This window comes from Macaca thibetana, chromosome 1 (genome assembly GCF_024542745.1).
Source record: "Macaca thibetana thibetana isolate TM-01 chromosome 1, ASM2454274v1, whole genome shotgun sequence".
In the NCBI taxonomy this organism is placed as follows: domain Eukaryota; kingdom Metazoa; phylum Chordata; class Mammalia; order Primates; family Cercopithecidae; genus Macaca; species Macaca thibetana.
This window is the reverse complement of record NC_065578.1, coordinates 194,346,940-194,363,526: the sequence shown is the minus strand read 5'-3', so window position 1 is coordinate 194,363,526 and position 16,587 is coordinate 194,346,940. Positions and strand designations below refer to the sequence as shown.

Below are 16,587 nucleotides of genomic sequence, written 5' to 3'. Positions count from 1 at the left end.
TATAATTCCTGATGTCTACCTTATATTATTATACCTATGGCATAAGTTAGGTGTCTGCTTCTCCCATTAGTCTACAAAGTCTCTATGGAAAGGGACTATGATGTATTCAACTTTGTGCCTGAGAGCCTAGGGTGATAAACAGATGATTGGATGGATGGATGGATGGATGGATGGATGGATGGATGGATGGATGGACATATGGATGTATGGATGTATGGAAGGAAGGAAGGAAAGATTGCAGGGCCAAATTCTGGACCTTTTTGGAGACTCTTGCATTATCATCCATAACTTGGTTTGACTAAGGCATGAAAAGTGGGGACTGGGTGGGGTGTGAAAAACTTGTATTAACATTTTAAATGTCCCTATAATTACTATAGTTGAATCTTTGTTGGAGTTTCTACAAGCATTTTTTTTTTTTTGGCTTAAAAATTTACTGATCCCAGGAAGCCTTTTTGGATTAACTGTCTATTTCCTTTTGTGTTTTTGTTCCCACAACGATTATTTAAATAACTGTTACAATGCACTTTTTAATATGCTGCTTGCTGATTATCTTCCAGTTATATTTTTGGTCTTACCTAACTATAAAGTAAGTCTCTGGAATTTTCCTTATAATTTTTTGGTCCCGTGTCATGGAGCCTGCAATGTAGTAAATACCAACCTGACCGCTAAAGTCAGTCTACCAGGCATCATAACCTGTGCTACTTCTTTACACGGCCCTTGGCAAGTTACTTAACCACTAGTGCCTCATTTTTTTCATATATAAAATGGGAATAACACTAGTTCTTATCTCAGAATGTTTGTATACGAAATAAATGAGAGCATGAATGTTATAACACATTTAGAACAGTGCCTAGTGTATAGTAAATTCTTGATTAAGTCTTTTCAGTATTGCCTTCCCATAATACCCATTGGTAATGCCTTATAAATGTTCAGTATTTTATACTTCACAAAGTGATTTCACATTTAATAACAACAATGGATGCTTAGTATGCATCAGTCACTGTGCTGGGCACTGGACACACTGTTGAATAGGACTACCAATACCTATCCTCACAAAGGCTTACAGAAACCTGCTGTGTTTGGGATTTTATACTTCACAGGTGTACAGGTGTAATGAAGCTTCCTCGTTTAAGGATAAAAAATTGAGATGCCTCAGCAGATTAATTTATTTGACCATAGTCATGTAAGCTAAGATGCAATAGAATCCAATCTTATGCTCTCATTGTAAGTTCAGTTTATTTCTATTACATCATAACTTTAAATAAGATGACTGTATTAAGTGTGGTGGGCGGAACACTTGAACACTTCCTTTTGGAAGCATACTAAAGTTATAGTAAAGGATTTTATAAATGTATAAGGAAAAAGGAAGGTAAAGAGAGACAATAGTCAACAAGCAATGCCAAAATTTTGGAAAATGAAAAACAACAGCACCAGCACCAGTAGTAACTGACCAAATAGAAAGCTGAGCCCTAAGCATGTAGGGGGAAAACCAAGAAAAAGGGAAACCAAGTTAAGTCACAGGTCAGATTCTTAGAAAGACTTAGAAATTCTAGGGGTTTTTTTTGTTTTGTTTTGTTTTTTTGTTTTTTGTTTTTTATTTGAGGGGATGTAAAGGGTGGGGATGGTCTGGAAGGCTGAAAAAAAGAAGAGTGATTATAAATTTGTATAAGGAGCTTAGAATTGCAGATTGTCTACTCATCGACTCATCCTCATCTACTCATTCTCCCACTCTGGAAAATGATAGAGATTTCCTCTAAAGAGAGGTTAGAGTAGAGGAACTCAGGATTTGGGGGTACCCCGCCTACCTCAAGGCAAGAGCAAAGCTCATACTGAATCATAAAAAAAATGAAGTAAAAGCCCACAAGTTGAACAGTACAACCACTGCAAACCCGATACCCAGAGTGCAGACAGTCACAATTACACCCCCATTCAACCTAAGTTGAATTTAGTTATGTGGCTCAAATTTAATTATGAGTTGACAGATAAACAGCATTTCAGGAATGAGAAGAAAAATAAGAGATAAAAAGAAAAAATAACTCATGGGAGAAATTTTTGGCAAACCATATATGTGATAAGGGGTCAATATCTAAAATATATAAGGAACTTCTATAGCTAAATAGCAAACACAAAACCAAACACCAAATAACCTGATTTAAAAATGGGCAAAAGACTTGAGTAGGATTTGAATTTCTCCACAGAAGATATACAAATGGCCAAGTGTATGAATACATACTTAGCATCAGTAATCATCAGGGAAATATAAATGAAAATTACAATGAGAAACCATGTTACATTTGTTAGGATGGCTATTACAGAAAGAAGGAAGGAAGGAAGGAAGGAAGGAAGGAAGGAAGGAAGGAAGGAAGGAAGGAAGGAAGGAAGGAGAGAGAGAAGGAAGGAAGGAAGGAAGGAAGGAAGGAAGGAAGGAAGGAAAAGAAAGAAAGAAAGAAAGAAAGAAAGAAAGAAAGAAAGAAAGAAAGAAAGAAAGAAAGAAAGAAAGAAAGAAAGAAAGAAAGAGAAAGAAAGAAAGAGAGAAAGAAAGAAAGAAAAAGAAAGGGAGAGAGAGAAAGAGAAAGAAACAAAGAAAGAAAGAAGGAAAGAAAGAAAGAAAGAAGGAAAGAAAGAAAGAAAGAGAGAAGGAGAGAAAGAAAGAAAAAGAAAGGGAGAGAGAGAAAGAGAAAGAAAGAAAGAAAGAGAAAGAAAAAAAGAAAGAAAGAAAAGAAAGGAAGGAAGGAAGGAAGAAGGAAAGAAAGAGTTGGCAAGGATGTAGAGAAATTAGAAGCTTTATGTACTGCTAGTGTAAATGTAAAATGATGCTGCCACTATGGAAAGCAGTATGAAAGTTTCTCTAAAAATTCAAAAATTAAAATTAAATATAGGACTACTATATAATCCAGCATCCCACTTCTGGTTATTTATCCAAAAGAATTGAAATTAGAATCTCAAAGAGGTATTTGCACTCCCATGTTCTGTGCAGCATTATTTACAATAGCTTAGCTGTGGAAGCAAACTAAATGTCCATCATTGGATAAAAGGATAAAAAAGGCATAATAAATATTTATACCATATCCATATATCTGTGAATATTATTCTGTCATAAAAATGGAAAATTCTGACCAGGTGCAGTGGCTTATGCCTGTAATCCCAGCACTCTGGGAGGCCGAGGTGGGTGGATCACCTGAGGTTGGCAGTTTGAGACCAGCCTGACCAACATGAAGAAATCCTGTCTCCTCTAAAAAAAACACAAAATTAGCTGGGCATGATGGCACATGCCTGTAATCCTAGCTACTCTGGAGGCTGAGGCAGGATAATCGCTTGAACCCAGGAGGCAGAGGTTGCGGTGAGCTGGGATCACGCCATTGCACTCCAGCCTGGGCAACAAGAAGGAAACTTTGTCTAAAAAAAAATAAAAAATTCTGTCATAAGTGACCATGTAGATGAACCTGAGGACATTATGTTAAACGAAGCAAGCCAGTTAGAGAGAGACAAATACTGCATGATTCTACTCATATGAGGTATCTAAAATAGTCAAATTCATAGAAGCAGTGAGTAGAATGGTGGCTGCCAGAGGCTGAGGGGAGTGGGAAAGGAGAGTTGATATTCAAGGGGTATAAACTTTCAGTTATACAAGATGAATAAGTTGTAGTGACTTGCTGTACAACAGTGTGCCTATAGATAATAATACTTTATTATCCACTTTTAAAAAGTCATTAAGAGGGCAAACCTCATGTTAATTATTCTTACAACAATAAAAAGAAGGAAGGAAGAAAGAAGAGAAAGGAAGAAAAAGAAAGAAAAGGGCAAGGAAGGAAGGGAAACTCATAAGAAATAGAGATATTGCTGGCTGGCAGAAAATGACAACTTTGAAAACCTAAAATTAATTTATTTAAGTAACCAAGATTTTATTGTCATAAAACAAAAACAGAGTGCCATAATAAAGAAACATTGAGAGAAAGAGAAATATCTTGGAGAATTAAACATAGTAGAAGTTTACAAAAAAGTCAATATATGGGTTGGAAGATAAAGTTAAGGAAATATCTCTAAAATAAGATTAGATTAAAGATTCATCAGAAGATCCAGGAATTGAAGACCAGGAAAGTGGAGGGGCATGGTGGAAGTATGAAGATTATCAAAGAAATGTTATAAGAAAACTTTTAAAACTGAAGACATAAGCCTGAAACAGAAAGGTCTACTAAGAGCCCCTTATTACAAATGAAAAATGACTCACATCAAAGCATATCATTAGAGAATTTCAGAACACTGTCAAGACATTCTCACTGCTTCTTGAGATAGGAAAACAAATCAAAACCAGGTCACATACAAAAGACTTGAAATCAGAATGGTACTGAATTTATCAACAGCAAAGCTAGACTACAGAAGATAATGGAGAAATGCCTTTTAAATATCGAGTAAAATTTAAATTCTAACCCTTCAGGGCCCATATAAATGACCACTCAATTATGGGAATATCAAAAGATTTTCATTTATAGACAGTCTCAAAATATTTATCCCTATTATTCCCTTCTTAGAAAGTTGCTAAAGGATGTTTTCCATTTCTTTAAAAAGGGAAATATGCAAAAAATAAGGAGGGACAGGGATTTAGAATCAAACAGGCAAGATTTACATGGAAAAAAAGAGAAGACCCCAAAATACCCAGTTGTTTCACAGTCTGTTCAACAAGACCAGTGCAGCTAGGAGTAAGAGAATGGAAGCCTCCAGAGGGGATGTCTTTAAGAAAAACTAAAAATAATGCATAGAATTTGTGATAAACCTGACTATAATGAGAGGAATCTTACAGATCTGGTAGAGAATTTGGAAATGAAAGGACATCAAAATCTAAGCAAATCATCATAAAAGCAATGATTACTCTCATTGAAATAGAAAAGCTAGATGAGAAATATAATGCAATGACACCATTGCCAGTGGCCCAGCTGTGATGGCTATTAATGTAAACATAACAACGTTGAGTCCTGAATATTGATATAACCAAAATTTATGATGTCAATATATTTGGAATAAATCTGCAAGTGTGCAAAGGGGACATGGAGCAAGAGGTCTAAATCCCTATTTTATATTGTAGGAAATCAAGTGTTTAAAATTGGAAGATCAAGAAATGGCAGTGTAAGTATTTATCTAGCAAGATGAAGATAAATAACAGAAGAAACAGCTAAAAGAATGGAATGTTTACCTATAGGAGTAGAAATCAGAATTGGGGAAATGTGGAGTTGCTGTTTTTCATTATAAACCTTGTAGTACTGTTTTAATTTTTAGGCTGCATATATGTATTATTTCAATACAAATTTAAACATTAGTTACACCTTATGAAACAAGTTAAGTATATAAGAACTTAATGTTAGAGGGTTTTAAGATGTTTTGAAGCAAGTTTTTTTTTCTTTTATATCAATTTGGACATGATCATATAGAAACCTAAATCTAATGACATATTTGAGAATAATCCAATTTTCTTCCTTTCACTTTTAAGAGTCATCATAACTCATGATCCTTTATCCCTTGCCTGTTGGGATGTTTCTGATGGTTCTAGTGAATGCTCAGTTTGGGAACTAGAACTTCAAAGCTTTCCTCTTGGCAGGCATTAGGAGGATAATCACCAGAATAGGGCCAGAATGTTCTGAGCTAACCCCAAGCTCTCCCCCAGCATTTAGCATTCATTGATGCCATCATCACTCCAGAAATCATCACTCCATCTCATGTAACCATGAGATGCCACTAACTCAAGGAAAAACTGCGGAGCACTTGGAATGTTTTAGTTAGGTTTATTGATTAGAGACAATAAAACTTCTACCTCTTCCATTAACACACTTCCTCAGAGTATACCTGATGAAAGCCTATTATGAAAGAAAAGCAATTTATTACATTTCCTGTTTCATATATTCCTAGAAATCTTGGGGAGGCAGGTGATATAATATGCCAGAAATGGCAATAATCTATCAAACTCATTTTCAGGAAAATGAGGAGAAAGGTACATTGACTCTGGTACGTATTTATGTGTAAACTAAGAGGATATTGTCATAATATGGAGAGTTTAAGTGACAAATAGGTACAGAGACAGAAAGATATGCAGGGACATTGACGGAAAAAAAAAGAGGAGAAGTGTATTAGTCTATTGTCTCACTGCTATAAAGAAATATCTGATTCATAAAGAAAAGAGGTTTAATTGGCTCACGTTCCACAGGCTGTACAGGAAACATGATGCTGGCATCTGCTCAGCTTCTGCGGAGGCCTCAGGAAACTTTACAACCATGGTGGAAGGCAAAGGGGACATTAGACTGGAGTAGAGGAAGGTGCCACACACTTTTAAACAATCAGATTTCATGAGAACTCCATCACAAGAACAGCACCAAAGGGAGAAATCCGCCCCCACAATCTAATCACCTCCCACTAGACCCTACCTCCAACACTTGGGATTATAATTTCATATGAGATTTGGACAAAATCCAAAGTAGGGAAGGTTATAGAGAAGGAAGAAAGAAATAGCAGGATTAAGGAAGGAAAAGAGAAGGGGAAGAATGGGAGAGATACAGGGTGAAACCATGTAGCCTATGTGGCCATGTCCCCAGCCTCTCATGTTACCCGACATCTCAACAGCTCTCTCTGACCTGGCCCATTTGTCTGCAGCCTAGTAGACCAGGGTATTCCAACTTTACCTCACACTCTAATCTTTTCACACACGGCCAGAACAATTCTTTCATAGTTCTTCTTTTACTTGGCCTGGGACCATAGGCCCCAGATGCTGAGGGCAATAGGCCCCAGCTTCATCTGCTTTTTGATAAGTAGTTCCAGCCTTCCTTCTGTTCTAACTCTAGGGGAAAAGCAGGAGAATATACAGCAAGCCCTATTCATTCTGGAATGGCTCCATGTGCCTGATGAAGATCCTTGCTCTATCTGTAGTCAGGGATGCCATAATCATAAATACAGCAGAGGTTGTTAAGCTAAAAGCTAGTTCACGACAACAAGCAAACTGATCTATACCACAGAACCCTACAAAAGGTCAGGGGGTGAGCCTTTATCCATGCATTGCACTATAACCAAACCCAACCACCCTTATACTCACATTCCTCTCACCCTTGTGGGCCTGGTGGGTGAGAGGTGAGAGGGATCTGAGTATAAGTGTGGGTGTGTGTGGTGTAGTGCAGTGCATGGATATGTGTTCGAGTGTGCTTGTATGCGTTTCTCTTACCTCTGAGAGGTATCCTAATGTCTGATGGTCCTTGACTGTTCATGTATAAGGGAGAGGCTCTAAAAAGCCAGTTGGGAGCTCTGTCTGCATGGGCACAGCTTGGCAGCCAGTGGACCTCACAAGGTGATTAGTCTAGGACACAAATGCATTTTTGTGAGATGAGATCAAATGTTCCCCAAAGATAGCTATGTCCTCATCTCCAGAACCTGTGACTGTATCAGGTTACATGGCAATAAGAAATTAAGGTTGTAGATGGAATTAAGGTTGCTAATCAGTTGACCTTAAAATAGGGAGATTTTCCTGGATTATCTGGGATGCCCAGTATTATCACAAGGGCACCTAAAAGTGGAAGAGGTAATTAGAAGAAAGAATCAGACAGATGGCAGTGTGGAAGAGAGTTGGTCTGATGTTGCTGACGTTGAAGATGAAGATGAAAGAAGAGAGCCACAAACCATGGAATGTGGGAAGCCTGTAGAAGCTGGAAAACACAAGTGAACATGCTTCCTCAGATCCCCCAGAATGCCAACACCTTGCTTTTAGTCTAAAGAGATCCATTTTGGATATTTGACCTGCATAAGTGTAAGATAATTTGTGTTGGTCTAAGCTGCCAAGTTTGTGGGAATTTGTTGCAGCAGCAACAAGCAACTAATACACCCCCAATGAGGATGTGTATAGGCCTTTTCTTTTGCCCAGAAGTTTCTCCAGAAGAGGGCACATGTAATCCTGGCTTCTCAAAATCTGGGAACCAAGCAGGAGAAAAAGATAAGGGTTTTACCATACTACTCACAGACTTGTCTGTAAGCCCATGTTTCACGTGGCACTGCATCTCTCTCCAGCTCCCAGGATGGTGGCAGTTAATCTTGTTTTCAGTTCGATCTTACAGTCTTTTCTTCAGATGTACCTCCTTTCTCCAATTTCTGAGCCTTTATAGTGTTCTGTGGTATAAATCAGTTTGCTTGTTGCTGGCTTTCTTCACCCCCTCACTATATTATAAAGTTTTATTTGCTTCATTACATCAAATCAGTTCTCTTTCATGAGTCCACCACCCATCAGCTAAAATGTATTGACATTTCTATCTGCTGTCACTGTCCAATTGGGTTTAAAGATTATAACATTGTTACATTTCATATTTATTTTACTGGGACTTCAGAAAGGAACAGAGACAAGCCATTCGATTCATTATGTTGAACTGGGGTTCTTATTATCTCTATTTTGTATTGTATAGATGAGAGAACTGAGACCATGAGTGGCTAAGCAATTTGTGAGATTTTAAATATAATTCTGGCTGACTCCCAAGTCCATGCTCACATGAATTTATAGTCTGAAGCCGTTAGCATATGAAAAGCATTTGGAACTCAGCCTCCTAAATTGAACACTAGCAGCTCTGCGGTGTCCTGGTGAATGTAGGGCTCCACAAGAACATTTTGACTTGCTCAAAATGCATGTTATTAAATCATAAGGCACAGAAATTCCCTTGTATCTGAAAAGTGACTACCTAGATATGAACTATACCTCCTAACTCCCCCCATCCTCTAGAAAGCTCCATGTGACTGGTTCTTGTCAGTGGAACACGAGCAGAAGTAAAGCATGTTATTTCTAGGCCAAAGAGATCAAGAAGCAGGTTGACCTCTCCATTCTCTGCCTTCTTCCATCTGCCTATTGGAGGTTGATAAGTAACTATCGTGAACTAGAGGTGAACTTCTGTTGTTTTAATCCACTGGTCATTTTGAGCTAGTTTGTTATAGCAGCTAGTATTAGCTCAACTCCCTCTGCTATATTTATGATGCAAAGCTAAAGCACTAGATCAGGGCAGCATTTATTCAGAGGCAGGAGGCCCTTTTGTTTCTCACAAAATCACCCTCTGCTAGGTAATTTGTACATCTACCCAAAGATGGGATATTTTGCCATTTTCCAAAGGTGCTGTGTAGGTAAACGATGGCCCTATACTCATGGGGACAAAGCATGAGTTATTCCTCATGAATGAGGAAATTCAGTAAGTAGGAGCAAGAAGTCCACATTTAGTCTCTGCCCTTTGGCTATATCATCAGTAGATATGAGAAACTAGATAGTTTAGAATGGTCCAAGTACAGTGCTGAAGAATTGAATTTGATAATTAGAGAAGTCAATGGTGTTTGAAAAATCGTTTTGAAATCTTGGCTCTGAGTGTGAGAATGTGGTTTTTCCCTCCTATAGTTTAAAAGCTAACTCTGCTAAAACCCAGGAGGGATAGGAAATGAATCTGGTTACAAACCAAAAGCTAAATTGCCCAGCCTGATCTAATTCTTCCAGGAAAAGTGCAATGCAATGGGGAAATAAGGAATGGCTAGGCAGAAAATCCAATTAGTCTTTTGCAAACTGAGTTTGCTTACACTTTTTAAGTTAAAAATATTCTTTAACTTGCCCTTTTCCTTCTTATCCAAAACTATGGCCTGAAGGTTATGTGACGAAAATGCATTTTCATAAGCACCTTCATTTCACCGTAAATTTATCTATAGGATACTGAGATCTTAGTCCAACATTTCCAGGGTCTGTCTTCACTTGAGTCCAGGAATTCGAGATCAGCCTGGGCAATATAGCAAAACCCAATCTCTACCAAATTACAAAAGAATTAGCCAGGTGTGATGGTGTATACCTGTAGTCTGAGGTACCTAGGAGGCTGAGGTGGGAACATCACCTGAATCCAGGAGGTCGAGGCTGCAGTGAGCCGTAATCATGCCACTGCACTCCAACCTGGGCAACAGAGCAAGACTCTGTCTTAAAACAAACAAACAAACAAACAAACAAACAAAAAAACATGCTTATTATGTCTGGAGGCACAAATAGGCAGCCAGTTTTTCTGAACCCTGGGAAGTAAACCCACAGAAAGATGATGGATACAACATGGTTCAGAGCATGGAAGTGTTCCTGCTTAACACGGAATTTTCCTGCTACAGAAGCACAAATAGTTCTTCTTTGATTTAAAGCAGTAATTACTTCCCTGGCTTGCCCACATCAGGCTGTCAGCCTTTGAGTACTGTTGCTGCTGTGTCACTGTCAGAATCAAATTACTAAAAAGGTCAGCATCATTAATATGTGGCTTGAAAGGAGTGAAAATGTCAGACAGAAAATCTATGAGCTTCTAGGGCCTTTCGTCAAAAACTTTGCTCTAGTTTATGTTACTGTTACTATTACTTACTTCAAGGTATAAACCATCTGTGGAAGCTTACAAGCCATATGATTATCTAACCTTCTTGTTCCTGGATAGAATATACTTCTTGAGAATTCCCAGCCAGATAGAAACTCCTTGACATCAGAGATTATTCTTCTTTGGATTTCAGACAGCAGTTGCCTAAATACATTCACAAATACTTAAGCATACATTTATGTGTTTAAAACTTACACACAGCTGGAAATATTGTGGGAAATAAGGGTCCACGGCAGAAGTTCTGGGACTTAAAAACCTTAAAGAGCAGGCCAATAATTTCAGTTGCAATCCCTGCTGAACCACTGACACTTTGTATGATCTTAGAGCAGTCACTTAGAAATTACTAGCTTTTAAATTTTCTATAATGAAAATTGCTTTGTCTTTGATGTAACCAGAAAAAACAAACCTGTAATATATAATTGAATCATAATATTCAGAATTTTTTTTCATATAATGAGACCCATTAACTGTCAGTTTGATACCTGGTCTTAATTAGAAATTAAGTTATTTCAGAACAATGATAAGTAGTGGCTCCTAAAATTGCTAAGAACTCTAGCTTATACATTAAAAGCACTGAATTTTCATTTCATCTAGTTTGATGCTGCTAGCGTGAATCATGACTGGATAATCTGTGTTTGCTTATTTTCTTGCTTACTTGTTTTCTTCCATCTCTCTAGGCCTCAATTTCCTTATTTTAAAAGTTGATATCCAAGGTCTTTTGTAGCTTTAAAATTCTATGATTCCAAAGAAGATAGTATAAATGTAGCAGCGTGTAGTGTATTTCAACCACCAGCTCGTCATAGTGAACAAAACCCCCACTATCTGAATCATCGCTTTAAGACTATGAGTTTCAGATTGGCTCCATGCTGCCATCTTTAAATATGTAGCACCAGATAAAAGCAAGCCATTACAATATAATTCTTATTTTTTTGGTCATTTGTTTATCAAGCAACTTAGCTACGGATTAGCAGACAGGGAACTCTTTAAGATTTAGGAACCAAGAATGGCCTATACTGGTGTGAGTATAATGTTTCAGAATATGTGTTGCCTGGGAAAGGAACAGTGATGACAAATTCCCCTTGCTTTACTACAATTTTGTCTAGAGTGGTCCTGGTTCTAAACTGACTTTGGAAATATAATAAAATGCATTAGTCAATATCAAAATTATTTATTTGCATTAGAAAAGAAAACAAGGATTAATATGATAAAGACACTTCACTAGTCATTATTACTACTAGTAGTTATATTATTACTGTAATCATTAATATACAATTATATTATTACTAATATAATACAAATACCTGCAGTAATTATATTAATAACTATATAGTATAAGATGTAGTAATTAATAATAATATAATTACTAATACTACTTAGTATTAGAAGCAGAGGAGAGAACAAAGTCATGAAACATTAGTAAAAGGAGTTCAAAGGCAGAGAATTCCATCTTCTCACTTTCATATACATTTACTAAAATGTTGGACTCTTTCCCAGAGATTTTACATTAGCCTATTTCTCAAGATCTATATGAAATAACATTTATTCCATAAAATCATTGATCTTCCCCAAAAGATATGCTCTCTTTCCTGCATTCAATTATACAAGCACTTATTGAAAACTTAGTCTAAATCAAGCCCTGTGTTTGATGTTATATAAGAACCTTATTTACTCCCCATCACTCCATTTCCTGAAACCTTCATGGCATTTTGCTTATACTGATACTTAACCTTTTGTTTATATTTAAGACACGTATCATACTCTAACCTGATTAGGGTGCACTTGTTTGCCAGCTTTATTGCAAGCCTAACACTATCCTTTGGATATTATAGGTGTTCAATAAACATTTGGAGAATGACAATTGAGGCAGTAATCACTTCCATTTGTAGACCATTAAGAAATGAGAATAAGTACTTTTACCTCTAAAATTGTAATGCAATTGAATGAGAAAATACAAATTGATCTATCATAACTCAATTACATAGACCTTTGGGGATAAAGTTTGTTGCATGTGCTTCTATTACCAATGCAAATAAATAATTACACCTCTTTAAAACCATACTTAGGTTAAGTCAGGCAAAACAGCAATTCAGTCTCACCAACTGATCCACTAGCATTAGCTACAAAACTGCCCTTTGAATCAAATGTTCTTAAGACAGCTGAGGATCAGGGAGCTATGAAAACAACCTTGTAAATTTTCAGCCTTGCTTGTGCACGAAGAAAACTCTCTATAAATAACTCCCACAGATAAAATTCAAACTCTGCAAGCCTTGGGGAAAAGTCAGGGGATTATCTAAATTGACTTCCTGGGTGCAAATCTGGCGGAGATAGGAGATTTGAGATCAGGCCCACTGGTTAGGAATTTCCCTAAGCTATTTCATATGAGTCCTGATTAGGTCTTGGGATGCCCCACTGAGGGTGGTTGCAATTTATTGTGCTCTAGACACCAATAGTGGCTAATAGAGGAACAGGGAATCTGGGCATAGGTAGCAGTGTGGGAAGGGTGGGAAGGAACTTTACCAAGATGTAACTAAATGTAATTAAATAGCTGACTATCCACTCTTAAAGCATTTTACCCTAGTTGTAAGCTAAAAGTTAGCCTGCAACATTTTCAGTGGATGCAGAATAACAGCCTCTTCTTGCACTGGCATCACCCTGTGAGAATTGGGATCCGCGGAACCAGGTGACGGGAACACGCAGTGGGTTGTATTGCAGGAGAAGAACACTGAGTTTAGGGAACCTGAATCTTTTCTAATTGGTCACTAAGCTTTCCTGGTCTTTGCTCTGGAGTGAGACACTCTCTCCACTTTCCAGGGTGTTTACTATACAAATGAACTAGAAGAGATCATTTGCAACAAAGTCCATGTCTCTGTTCACAAGAAAGGCAGAAATGTGAGACTCATGGAGAAATCTCTCCCAACACATGGCTCTTATCTTCTAAATGGCAAAGATAAATATGTTGAATGAATCAAGGGATAAATGTGTGAAGTTAGATAGTAATTAGGGATATGAAAAAAATCATAGTTTGGGCATGAAGATTGATAAGGAAAGCTGTTTTCAATAGGTTTGTCAGGGAAGACTTTTAGGATCAGGTAACAGTTGAGCAGAGATCTGAATAAACTGAGAAATACAGACATGTAAATATTTGCCCAAAGAGCGTTATAGGCTTAAAGGCCTATATGTTAAGGCCAAATGCAGGAGAAGAATGTTTGATGTACAGTAAGAAACCCAGTGTGGATTGAGCAAAAGGGTGAGTAGGAGGTAATGAGGTTGGAGAGTGGGTTAGGAACCAGATCATGCCCTATGCCCAGACTGGCCCTATTATGCCAAGAGAAGAATCTTCATTAGATTCTAAGTTTGATAGGTTGCATTTTATAAGTAAATAAATGAGCCTGGGCAGCTGACCCAGGATCTCAAGCTGGGCTAAAGTCACTAAACAATGAGAGGCCCCAGGTTCTCCAAGAGAAGCGCACAACCGGGACACAGTGAAGTAACACAACTGCTTTGTCATTCACCACTCTTTCTCTAGTTCTAGCTCTCCCACATCTGGTCTCTTCCCCAGCGTCCATCTATCCATTTTTCTCTCCTATCTTCTAGTTCATTCTCTTTACACATTTCTTGTCTTGATAGCTCCTTACTGCAATTCCCATTTCTCAAGTCTCCTGTCTTACTGCCCTTCCACCCCATCGTCAGCACATGAAAGCCTCTTCTCTCTCTCCTTACCTTTGCATCTCCCTGTAACAATGGTCTCCCTCATTCTCTGAAGCCCCATGGTTGGTGCATCTCTCATCAAGGAGCTGTGGGAAAAGAGAAGAGGCTTCCCTCCTTCACATGTTCAGGTAGGGGTTAAATACCTTTTGCTTTTCAGGCTGAGGTCAGAGCATGGTACCCCATGGATATTGGGGGAAGGGAAGAATGAAGCCACACCGTGGTAGAAAGGACCTATTGTCCCCAGTCCTTTGGCAAGAGCCGTGCCAGCACTTGCAAACAGTGTCTGGCACATGGTAGGTGCTTTGCAAATGTTTGTGAATTGTGCTATTATAATTATCATAGTTGTCTTGGAGTATATGGGGTGAACATTTACATCTTAATTAGGCAGTATCTCAGAGCTGTTTTTTTATTTTTTATGGGCTCAAGGATAAAAGTTATTTGCTTCATTTCGTTTTTTACAGGTAATGATTACCATAGCAGCACAGAAGCCAGTTTCTGTGTTCTTACCACCAAACTGTAGAACTTGTGACAGACAAGATATAAACAGCATCATCTCAGGTGACATTTCTAGACAAAAACAACAAAGTAATGCATTGGGAGATCCAAAACAAATGGCAAGTCAGTTTACATCTCTAAAAGTTGGCTGCAGTAAATTCTCATTTTTTCTGACTTTCATTATAATTTTAAACACGTCCTCACCCCCCACGCATTTCTTCCCACTATGTCACCACCTGCCGTTAACCTGTCACTGGGACTGGCAGGCTGAGGTCAGTTTTGCTCCTTTATCGAACAACCCTCAAGGTCCTTCTAGGTGCAAAGAATTGGGCTAGGTTCTGGCACTCAGACCTGCTGCTCACCTGCAGAGAGCCAAAGGGTAGTGGAGGAACAAACTTGTGCAGATAAGCACGGTCCAGGGTTGCAAGCCTGCGATGGGGATCCTCATGGGGTGCAATGAATGCCCAGAGGATGGGGAATCAGTTGTCCATAAAGGTGAAGAGTAGAGTTTGGAAAAGAGCCAGAAAGGGCTTTATGGAGTGTGTGACACTTTAGTGAGCTGCATTCTGAAGGAGAGGTGTTTCCTAGGTGGAAAGGTGCAAAAGCAGAAATAGACAAGACTTAGCTTCCTCAGGGAATTTCAAGCAATTCAGTATGGCAGCAGTGGAGGATGCTGGGCACTGCTGGGCACTGCTGGCAGTGAGGAGATGGGCCCAGAAAGAGATGAGGTTGTAGAATTAATCAGCTGGGAAGCACTTCCGCAGATGTTCATGGAGGAATTGTGTAATGCTACTGTCCTGGAAGAGCTTACCAAGTACAATGCTTGTCTTTCTTATTTGGTTACACTAAACTTTAAAAGAAGGAATTAACATCTCCATTGGAGGAATGTACAGGTATTACATATGTACATATGTGCACAGAAGCCCACCCATGGCTGCACCCCAAACATTAGACAGTAGTTGTTATTTCTTCAGAACATAGTTTCCCCAAAAAAAGATTTTACATTTTTTAATAAAGTTTGCTGAAGATTTTTTTATTACAAAAGTTAACACACTTTTTTAATTATAGAAAGGTAGAAAAAGAAAGTTAAACCAAAATAGAACAGAGAGAAATAAACATATTTATATTTCCCAAAGGAAGTTATTAATATTTTGATAATTTCCTTGTAGTCTTTTGTCCTATGCACAAGTTTAATTTGTTTATTTGTTAACCAAGGTGTTAAGTCTGAATAGACTATACAGAAGGAAATAGTTCAATGGGATTTTACTTCAAATAGATATAGACAGTCATAAAGGTCATTCAGCAATATGTATTAATTTTCTATTATGTGTCAGACACAGTGCTAAGTGTTGCGATAAAGCAATAAACACAATAGGCATAGTGACTACCCATGCAAATTACCGTAGCAATGGGAAGGACAGGAAATAAAAGAGGTGTCATGGGGACAGGCAAAGGCTGGTAAAACTTTTGGCTCCCTTAGCAGATACTCCCCAATACCACTCTGCCCTTTCCCTTCATAGTTATGAAGTCACTGAGTGCTGGCACTGGAAAGGCCTTTGAGCTCTCGTAGTCCAAATAATAGTATTTCTTGGTTGGGATCTCTTTAAGCCTGGCTTTTTCTCCCCCAATTCCTGAAGCATTATTGGCTTCATTAAGCTACCCCTCCTCTGGTAGCCAGTGCTCCCCCCTGCTACCTGCCCCCTGCCACCATGGCAACCCAAAGAACAGGAAACCGGAGGTGGCCCTGCCAGAGCTGTCAATCCCAGCAGGCATCTTCCTTCCTGCCACAGGGGTGATAAGACACAAGGCCAAGGGGGGGAGCCCCTCTGGGCTGAACACTCCATGTGTTGTCCTTTGTCTTAGAAAAACCTTCACTCTTCCTCCCCTACCAAAGTAGCCAGTCACCACCAGCATGGAAAACAAATAAATAAGCTAAGCAAGGTCACAGTTATTTCTGCTGTTGTGAGATCCAGCGTCACATGTAAACAGAGTTGGTGGTTTC

The 16,587-nt window shown here is 38.4% G+C and overlaps 1 long non-coding RNA gene across 2 annotated transcripts in view; it reads right to left on the bottom strand.

The window, feature by feature from the left end:
- Positions 1-5,658: 5,658 nt before the first annotated feature.
- LOC126950821 (uncharacterized) overlaps positions 5,659-16,587 on the bottom strand; it is an 89,944-nt gene continuing 79,015 nt past the window's right edge. For both annotated transcript variants that reach the window (XR_007724298.1, XR_007724297.1), the window contains 2 exons: positions 14,103-14,657; positions 5,659-9,952 (listed from right to left, as the gene is read on the bottom strand). This is a non-coding gene — a long non-coding RNA (uncharacterized LOC126950821). The remainder of the gene's footprint in view (positions 9,953-14,102; positions 14,658-16,587) is intronic.